The sequence below is a fragment of the Aotus nancymaae genome, unplaced genomic scaffold (assembly GCF_030222135.1).
Source record: "Aotus nancymaae isolate 86718 unplaced genomic scaffold, 86718_ANA_hifiasm-v0.15.2.pri h1tg000002l, whole genome shotgun sequence".
NCBI classification, from domain to species: Eukaryota; Metazoa; Chordata; class Mammalia; order Primates; family Aotidae; genus Aotus; species Aotus nancymaae.
In genome coordinates, this window is record NW_026988413.1 from 29,296,246 (window position 1) to 29,304,985 (window position 8,740).

At 36.0% G+C, this 8,740-nt stretch overlaps 1 long non-coding RNA gene across 1 annotated transcript; it reads right to left on the reverse strand.

Annotated features, from left to right (window-relative positions):
* Window positions 1-314: 314 nt before the first annotated feature.
* Window positions 315-8,196, reverse strand: LOC105732022 (uncharacterized). Its single transcript, XR_001110866.2, has 4 exons — window positions 8,112-8,196; window positions 7,406-7,477; window positions 5,929-6,033; window positions 315-998 (listed from the first exon to the last, which is right to left on the reverse strand). It is a non-coding gene; the product is annotated as an uncharacterized LOC105732022 (long non-coding RNA).
* Between the last annotated feature and the right edge of the window lie 544 nt (window positions 8,197-8,740).

The following is an 8,740-nucleotide window of genomic DNA, read 5'->3' on the forward strand; positions in this document are numbered from 1 at the left end:
GCACTGTGCTAACCAATAATTGTATAATTTTATATGACAACTTAATTTAAAGGGATTACATTTGGAAACAAATTTTCTCTTAGAGAATACCTTTTTTCTTTCTTTATATCCCTGGATCATAATCCCTGTTTGGAACTTCTATTTCCATAGCAACAGATTATTGTAAAAGAAAGAGGATGATATAGTCTTTACTTTGAACAATGAGAAAGAGAAGGATTCTGAGAAGAAAACTTGTAATTGCAAAATTATAAGTAAAATGAATGAATCAAACAGAGGGTAACAGCACAGAGAAGGATAAATCATTTCTAACAGTGTTAATAGTATTATTTTACTTCAAGATGATTAAACCAGCCAGCTGGATTAGAGACTCAAACATTAGTAATGTGATAAGCTCCAGAAGCTGAAGGCAAAAAGCATTAGGTCAGTCCCATGGGTCCTTGCTGGCTTCAAAGCAGTGGTTTCTATTTGATCAGTGAGGTCAGGGGTATAGAACCTAAATTCTTTAATGATTTACAGTATCATCAAGTTCCCAATAAGCCTCTATTTTCAAGTTGCCTGAAGTGACTTTCTCTTTAGTTTGCAAAAAGTGTTCAATATCCAAGTAATGACAAATTGAATCTGGCCCATAAAGAGGGGAGAAAATAATGTGACATAAAACAAGCTTCTCTTTGGAGACCATAAAGAAAGGCAGGACAACTTTCAGCAGTTGGAATTTAGTGGGTACTTCTTTAAGCTTTATAAAGCAAAGTTTATGCTTTATGTGGCAAATTTACAGATTACTGTCAAACAGACTTTCTAATCATTGAACATGCTCATCTTTTTTTGAAACGGAGAACTTTTGATTGGAGAGAAGGAGTGCCAAAGGGATGAGACCACACCTGAAGCTCAAAATGAACCAGACTTGGGGGTGCAGAGATTCAGAAGAGGAAGCAGTGTGGTTGGGGCACAAGGTGTGCTGCACAGCCTGCCCTGGGCTCCTCGAGTCTTGTCGTGTTCAGCTGTGAAATAAAGAGATTGGGTAGTTAGCGTGATGATCTCTAAAGAACACTGAGTTCAGCAATTCCACAGTTCTCATAAAACCTAAAGCTATTATTTTCCATATTGCTCATTGGAATTTTTCTTATCCTCATTATTCTTCCTGTCAACTATAGTGCTTTGTATATTTTGGATATTTTGGATACTAGTCCTTCGCAAATATCTTTTCCTGCTCGATGGCTGCTTTCATTTTCTTATGGTGTCTTTCATGAACAGAGTTCTTATTTAATGTAGCATAATTTATCAGTCTTTATTAAGAGTTTCTACTTTTTACGTCTTGTTTAAGGAATACTTCTCTATCCTGAGGTCATAAATATTTTCTCCTTTGTTATTTGAATGATTTTATGTTTTTTTTTCTTACTACATTTAGATCTTTAATCCATCTGGAATTGATTCTTACATATCCTATGATATAGAGGTACAACTTAATATTTTTCATTTGAATAACTTACTGTCCCATTTATTGAAGACCCACTTGTCTTTTCCTAATTAAACTGCCATACTACCTCTCCATTATAAATTGTCTATATATTAGTATATCCTTTTCTGGACTCTCTCATTTTTTCTATTTGGCTATTTTTGTGCAAATACTACATCATCTTTGTATTAGTCTGTTTTCATACTGCTAATAAAAACGTATCCAAGACTGGGTTATTTATAAAGAAAAAGAGGTTTAATGGACTCACAGTTGTACATGGCTGGGGAGGCCTAATACTCGTGACCGAAGGCAAAAGACACATCTTACATGGTGGCAGACAAGAGAGAATGAGAAGCAACAGAAAAGGGTTTTCCCTTATAAAACCATCAGATCTTGTGAGACTTATTCACTATCACCAGAATAGTATGGGGAAAACTGCCCCATGATTCAATTATCTCCCACTAGGTCCCTCCCACAACACATGGGAATTATGGGAGCTACAATTCAAGATGAAATTTGGTTGTGTGGAGACAGCCAAACCATATCAATCTGATTTGCTATAGTTTCATATTAGGTACACATCTGTTGGAACAAGCTCTCCTAGTCCTACTTTTTTTAACCATCACAAATGAATGTTAAATGTTATCAAATGATATTTTTCAGTCCCTGCTGAGATATTCACATTGTTTCTTTTACTCTAATCGTATCATGAATTGTACCAATAGGTTTCTTTTCTTTTTTCTTTTTTTTTTTTTTAAGATGGAGTCTGACTCTGTTGCCTAGGCTGGAGTGCAGTGGCGCAATCTTGGCTTACTGCAACCTTTGCCTCCCGGGTTCAAGTAATTCTCATGCCTCAGCCTCCCAAGTAGCTGGGACTAGAGGTATATGCCACCATGCCTGGCTAATTTTGTGTGTGTGTGTGTGTTTTTTTTTTTTGTTGTTGTTGTTGTTTTTTAGTAGAGACAGGCTTTTGCCATGTTGCCCAGGCTGCTCTCGAACTCCTGAGCTCAGGCAATCTGCCCTCCTCCACCTCCCAAAGTTTTAGGATTACAGGCATGAGCCACTGCAGCTGGCCCCAGTTGATTTTTCTACGGTTAAAATAATTTTTCTTCCTGGAATAATCTAACTTCATCTGTATCAGTTACTTATTGCGGCAAAACAGACAACCCTGAATCTCAATGTCACGTACATCAGTATTTATTCCCAGAAATCTTGAGTCATCTGGGTGCTGGCTGATCTAGGCTGGGTGGCTTTGTTTCAGGCTGTGGCAGCAGGGACACTTCACCCTCTTACTACGTGCATGTGGCTGTACTGGGGCAACTGTACATGTCTCTCATCCTTCTTGGATCAGTAGACTAGAAAGGGCGTGTGCTTCTCATGGCATGGCAAGGCACTATCAGGAAACTAATGCTGATCTAGTACTATTATCTAATATTCAGACTTCATCTAAATATCACCATTGGCTCTCTAATAGCCTATATTTCAAAGGAAAAATATTTTTCTGGTCCTGGATCCAATTCATAACTCAGTATTGCGTTTACTTGTCGTATTTCTTTAGTCTTTTTGACCAGGAACATATGCTCAGTCTTTCTTTCATGTTATTAGTATTTATGAAGGGTACAGGCCATTTCTTTTTTATATGCCCTTTTGTGGCTATCTTGTAGATATTCATTTATTTCATAAATATGTAAAAAAATCCTTTAAATTTTTTAACAGTCTAGGCAGTTTTTTAAAATACATTTGAAAAGTATGTTTCTTCCACTTAGATATTTCATCCATTTACATTTATTTTTATAGTTATTAATATGTTTGGATTTATTTCTACCATCTTGTCTTGGGCTTTTTATTTGTCCTACCTTTTTGGCTTCTTTGTCATTTTTTTCTTGCATTCTCTTGGATTGAGTATTTGTTTTTGATCCATTCTATTTTTCTCTTTTACTAATTTAGAAGCTATATACTTTGTTTCTATTCTTTTGTTATCCTACACATTTTAGCAAACATTTGGCTTTTCAAGTGCTAAAGTCAATCATGTTGTCACCCTTGTCTCTAGCAATACAATTATCCTAAAATGCGTGAACTCTTAATTATTTCACTCCTGAAATGTATTGTTTTTGTCATGCATTTTAGGTTTATTTTATCTTTGTTTTAATCCCACCAGATAATAATAATATTATTATTTTATCTCTATGTTTATTTTATCCATATATTTATCTCAATGTTATTTAGTTTTATCTATATACTTAATGTTTTTTAATTGATCATTTCTTTTTGCATCTCAGATCTTTCATCTGGGATCAATTTCCATCTGCATAAAATATATTCTTTAGAATTTCCCTTACTGAATATCTATTGGTAGCAGTCTGTTAGGATATATTTGTTTAAAAATATTTTTCTTTCTCCCATTTTTTGAAACATGTTTCACAGTGTGTACAATTCTAGGCTATCAGCTATTTTTTTTTTCCTCAGCCCTTTGAATATATTACTCTGCATTCTTCTGGGCTTTATTGTGTCTATCTCTGTTCTTCAGCTAAAGTTTAGTTGTCTTTTCTCTCTGGCTGTTTTTCAGATATTTCCCTTGTCTTTTGTTATTTATAGTTTCCATGTGATGTGTGTAGCCATGAGTTTCTTTTTATTATTAAGCTTGGAATTCACTGGGCTTCTTCAACCTGTGGAGAAGTGTTCTATTATTTCTGAAAAATTTTCAGTAACCATCAATCCAAATATTATTTCACTTATCCTTTTTCTCTATTGTCTTTTTAGAGCTCTGGTTTGACATGTCTTTCGATCTCTATTTTATAATTTGTATCGTGATCATTCTATGCTGCATTCTGGGTGATTTATTTGGATCTATCTTTCAATTTCACATGTCAGCTTTTTCTTATCTATTGAGTTTTAAACTTTATTATATTTTTTAATTTTTAGAATTTGTTTTTTTTTTAATCTGCTTCATTTCTATGGTGTCCTTGTCTTTTCTTGTATTTTAACTCCCCTTAAAAATTATGTAGACATATAGCCTTTTAGACATTTTTAAAAGGTCCATTCTATTGGCTTTTGCTCTTAATACTGTTCTCTCTCTCTCTCTCTCTCTCTCTCTCTCTATGTGTATGTGTGTGTGTATGTGTGTGTGTATGTATGTATGTTTGGCTGTGTCCTCACCCAAATTTCATCTTGAATTGTAGCTCTCACAATTCCTAGGTGTTGTGGGAGGGACCTGAGGGGAGGTAATTAAATCATGGGGGTGAGTCTTTGCCATGATGTTTTCATGATAGTGAATAAGTCTCACGAGATCTGATGATTTTATAAAGAAGAGTTCCCTTGTGCATGCTCTCATCTTGCCTGCTGCCATGTAGACATCCCTTGCTCTTCTGCCATGTTTGTGAGGCTTCCCTAGCAATGTGGAACTGTGAGTTCATTAAACCTCTTTTCTTTATAAATTACCCAGTATTGAGTATGTCTTTATTAGCAGCATGAGAACAGGACAAATATAGTGTTTACCATGGCCTCATAGTTTTGTGAACTATTTTCATGAATTCTTTCCGATTGTGATAAAACTAATACTCCAAAGAGGATTGAATTTGTTTCTGCCAGGAACCTGGAGGAACTACCAGGACAGGACAACTTTAACTGACTTATTGGCTTGAGATTTCTTGGCCAAGAAGTGTGAATTTGGCATGCAAAACTGCATGAAGACTGACTTATGGTTAATATATTTAGAGACAAGTCCCACTCTTTCCAATGCTAAATTTCTAATTAGGCAATCTTGCTTTTGGTGGCTTGGGTGGCAGAATGTTTTCACACTTCACTGTTATGATGGAGGTGTGGCCCTTTGTGGCCTCATTTTTATAAAGGGAGACCTTGAGTGAATCTTGGGCTTTATTTTCTCTATTCTATAGCTTTACAGAGCTGGAAAACACAAAGATGAAGTACATTCAGTTTGAAAAATGATCTGCATGGCACAAGATGGCTTTATTTCTTTGATTACCTCTTCAGGTCTACTTTCATTGAGTTCCCTTTACTAATTAGACAGATAAATAATGTATTAAAATCTTTTTATTGTATTTTAGCCAGTATTTTAATTTGTTTTCTGCAGGAGGACCAAGCAGATACTTTATTCATCATACTGATGGAAACAGAAGTCCAGATATCAATTTGAAATTATATTGGGAAAAACTTTGCTAATAACTAGTTAGCAATTGACAACCAGAAAGTGAAATGTCTGGTAATGCTTTTGATGGGGTTAGGGCTAGGGTTAGTAATAACTGTAGGGATAATAATTATAGCAGACACAAATATTGTAAATATGTAAGAAAAAGAGCAAAGCGGTACCCAATCAGTATTTTTTTTTAAGACGCAGGTTCTCATTCTGTTGTCCAGGCTGGGGTGCAGTGGCGTGATCTTAGCTCACTACAACCTGGAACTCCTGGGCTCAAGCAATCCTCCCATGTCTTCCTATTCTGCCTTCCATTGTTATTTACCTTAATTTTCTTATCTTCTCTCTTAGAATGTAAGTTTCTTGGATGCAGACTCTTACTCGTAAGTGTGTTCCCTCCAAATGCCAAAACCAGTGCCAAATACATGTGCTGTAGGTACAAGAAAAGCACCAGATATAATATAATTTTAAAAACCATCTATTTATTTATTTTTTGGAGGCAGGATTTTGCTTTCTTACCCAGGCTGGAGTGCAGTGGCATGATCATAGCTCCCTGCAGCCTCAAACTCCTGGGCTCAAGCGATCCTCCCCCCCTCAGCCTCCCAGGCAACTGGACTACAGGTGCATACTATAGGTGCCCAGCTATTTAAAATTTTTTTTTTTCCTGTAGATATGAGGGTCTTCTATGTTGTCTAGGCTGATCTTGAACTCCTGGCTTCAAGTGATCCTCTCTCCTCTGCCTCTTAAAGTGTTGGAATTACAGGTGTGAGTCATTGTGCCCAGCCCCATCTGTTGAATTGAATAGAATACACTGGCTTGACTATGGAGCACTCCTTTTTTCAGTGTTAGCGCAGACGAAATTATGTATGGAGATATAACTGTTTGGGGGAAAAATATGTGGCTTATATGTAAACAGAATTTAGAAGCCTTTGCAGAAGACAGAGAATCATTATTCAGAAAGTAGGTGAAAAAAAACCATTGATTCATTATTGTTAACCTTGTGCCTAAGTCTTTGTAAATGGAGCTAAGTTAAATTTTGCAAGATTATTGTCATGAAAGAGAATTCAAGGAATTCTTTTAGGACAGTTGCTCATGGAATACATGCAAATTTCATAGTTTGAAGTCACCCAAGAGCAGCTTAAATTTAACATGACAATTTCTCAAAATATTATTTTCTTATGTGAAGACCCCAGACTAAACACAGTCATTTTTGCAAACAGCATGTCTCTTCATTTCTGCTCCCTGTTAAGTCTTTATGTTTTAAAATGCCTTTGCTTTCATGTGGGACATCACCAGCAGCCTTGTGGCTGGGAGAATTGCTGCTGCTACATCACAGATCCTGCCTTTATGCTCTTCTTCAGGTATAAAGCACCTTGTATTTGCACAGCTCTTTTAACTTTTTCAAAGTCTGTTTACATCCTTTATGCTTACAACTCTGTGAAGTAGGAAGCATGGGTTTTTCTACCCACCTTGTACAGATAAGAGCAGCGAGCCACACAGAGGTTAAATGATGGGTTAAAGGCAGCAGCATCCTCCCACTATCCCATGCTGTTTTCCTTCCTAGGAAATTATGTGGGCACACAAGTTCTCCTGAAACAATCACTGAGCAAGGCTAAGCACAGCTGCTTGATTCACTTGTGTGATTGCTGTCTATGGCATGGACAGAGGGCTACAGGAAAGCGAATTAATTTGTTTGTTCAGAGAAAGCTTGGGTATGAGTTCATGTGTTTTACTTACTCTGTCATTCAAACTCTGTGGACAAGTCAGTTTTCATGACTTTAGATTATTGAACTGAGACTTACTTGTTTTTCAAATTGTTTGGAGATCTGTTCACTTAATTTATGCCAGATGCTTTCTTACTGTTTAACTGCCATCTGCAAAATAACATTTTGATATGAAGATTTTAGTTTTAAAATTGTTTTGGGCTCTCAAGTCAAAAACTTGCAAGCCTAGTTAACTTGCGTTTTGTTCATAGCAAAGTAAACATACTTCTAGCTGAAAAGCAGGGATTTTTTCAAATCATTTGCTTCATCTAGAATAAAATTTGTGAATTATCCCAATGGTTATGATGATGTGATTAAAAAATTTGGGGAAGAAATAAAGGATAACCTGTTCAGATTTTCTTTTTCTTTTGATAATTTCTATACAAATCATTCTTAAAGGGTGAGATTTTTCATTGTACGTTAGGCAGAGCCTTATTCCTTCTATTTTACCTGAGATTTCCATTTACATTTTTTATCCAGTTTTCTAGCATGTTTTCACAGTTTTGTCATTTGAATCAATTTCATTTCTCAGTTAGGAATTAGCATAAACAATAATGTTTTCTATGAATAAGAACTTTAATTCTAAAATCTGTTTTTGACTAATGATTAACTTCTCTTAATCCTTTGATAATTCTTATTGTTTTCCTCCAGACCATATAAGTTTGTTTCCATTTTTTCTCCATTATGATGCTCTAAATCAAGATGTGAATCAGAATATTCATTTTTAATATAAAATAGCTCTTACATTTTTATGTTTCCACTAGCTGTATTCAATTGATTCACTTAAAATGATTCCTGGCTTTAGTTTTTGCAGAAGGAAACTAACAAGGTGAACTCACTAGCAGGCCAGGAAGGCGCTGGGAGGACACTCTTTCTCAATAAAGGGGTGCTGGAGGTTGGTAACTAGGTCAGCAAATGGGATCTTGGAGTACTAGGATTATTAGTGACCTTTTACTAGTTGAGTGGACGTTGTGTAGATTCAGCCTAGTGTAGTGCAGAAATGCTGAACTTGGGGACAGACTGAAGTTCTGGGCCTCTTTTTGCTGCTTTCTGGCCCTAGGATCTTGGATAAATTTCCTAATCTCTCTGAACTTCATATTCCTAACTCATGAATAGTCTATCTCTCAGAGTCATTTTGTGTATCAGTTGACTGGTGCTAAATAATAGACCATCTCAAAACTTGATGGCTTAAAACACAATAATTTATTTGCTTACATTTGGGCTGGGTTCAGCTGGGTAGTTCTTTTGTCGATCTTTCCTGGGGCCTTTCATATAGACATAGCGATCCAGGGGTTTGACTAGAATTGGATGATCCAAGCTGGCCTTACTCTCATATGGCAGCCAACTGGGACTGTCAGCAGAATACCTCAGTTC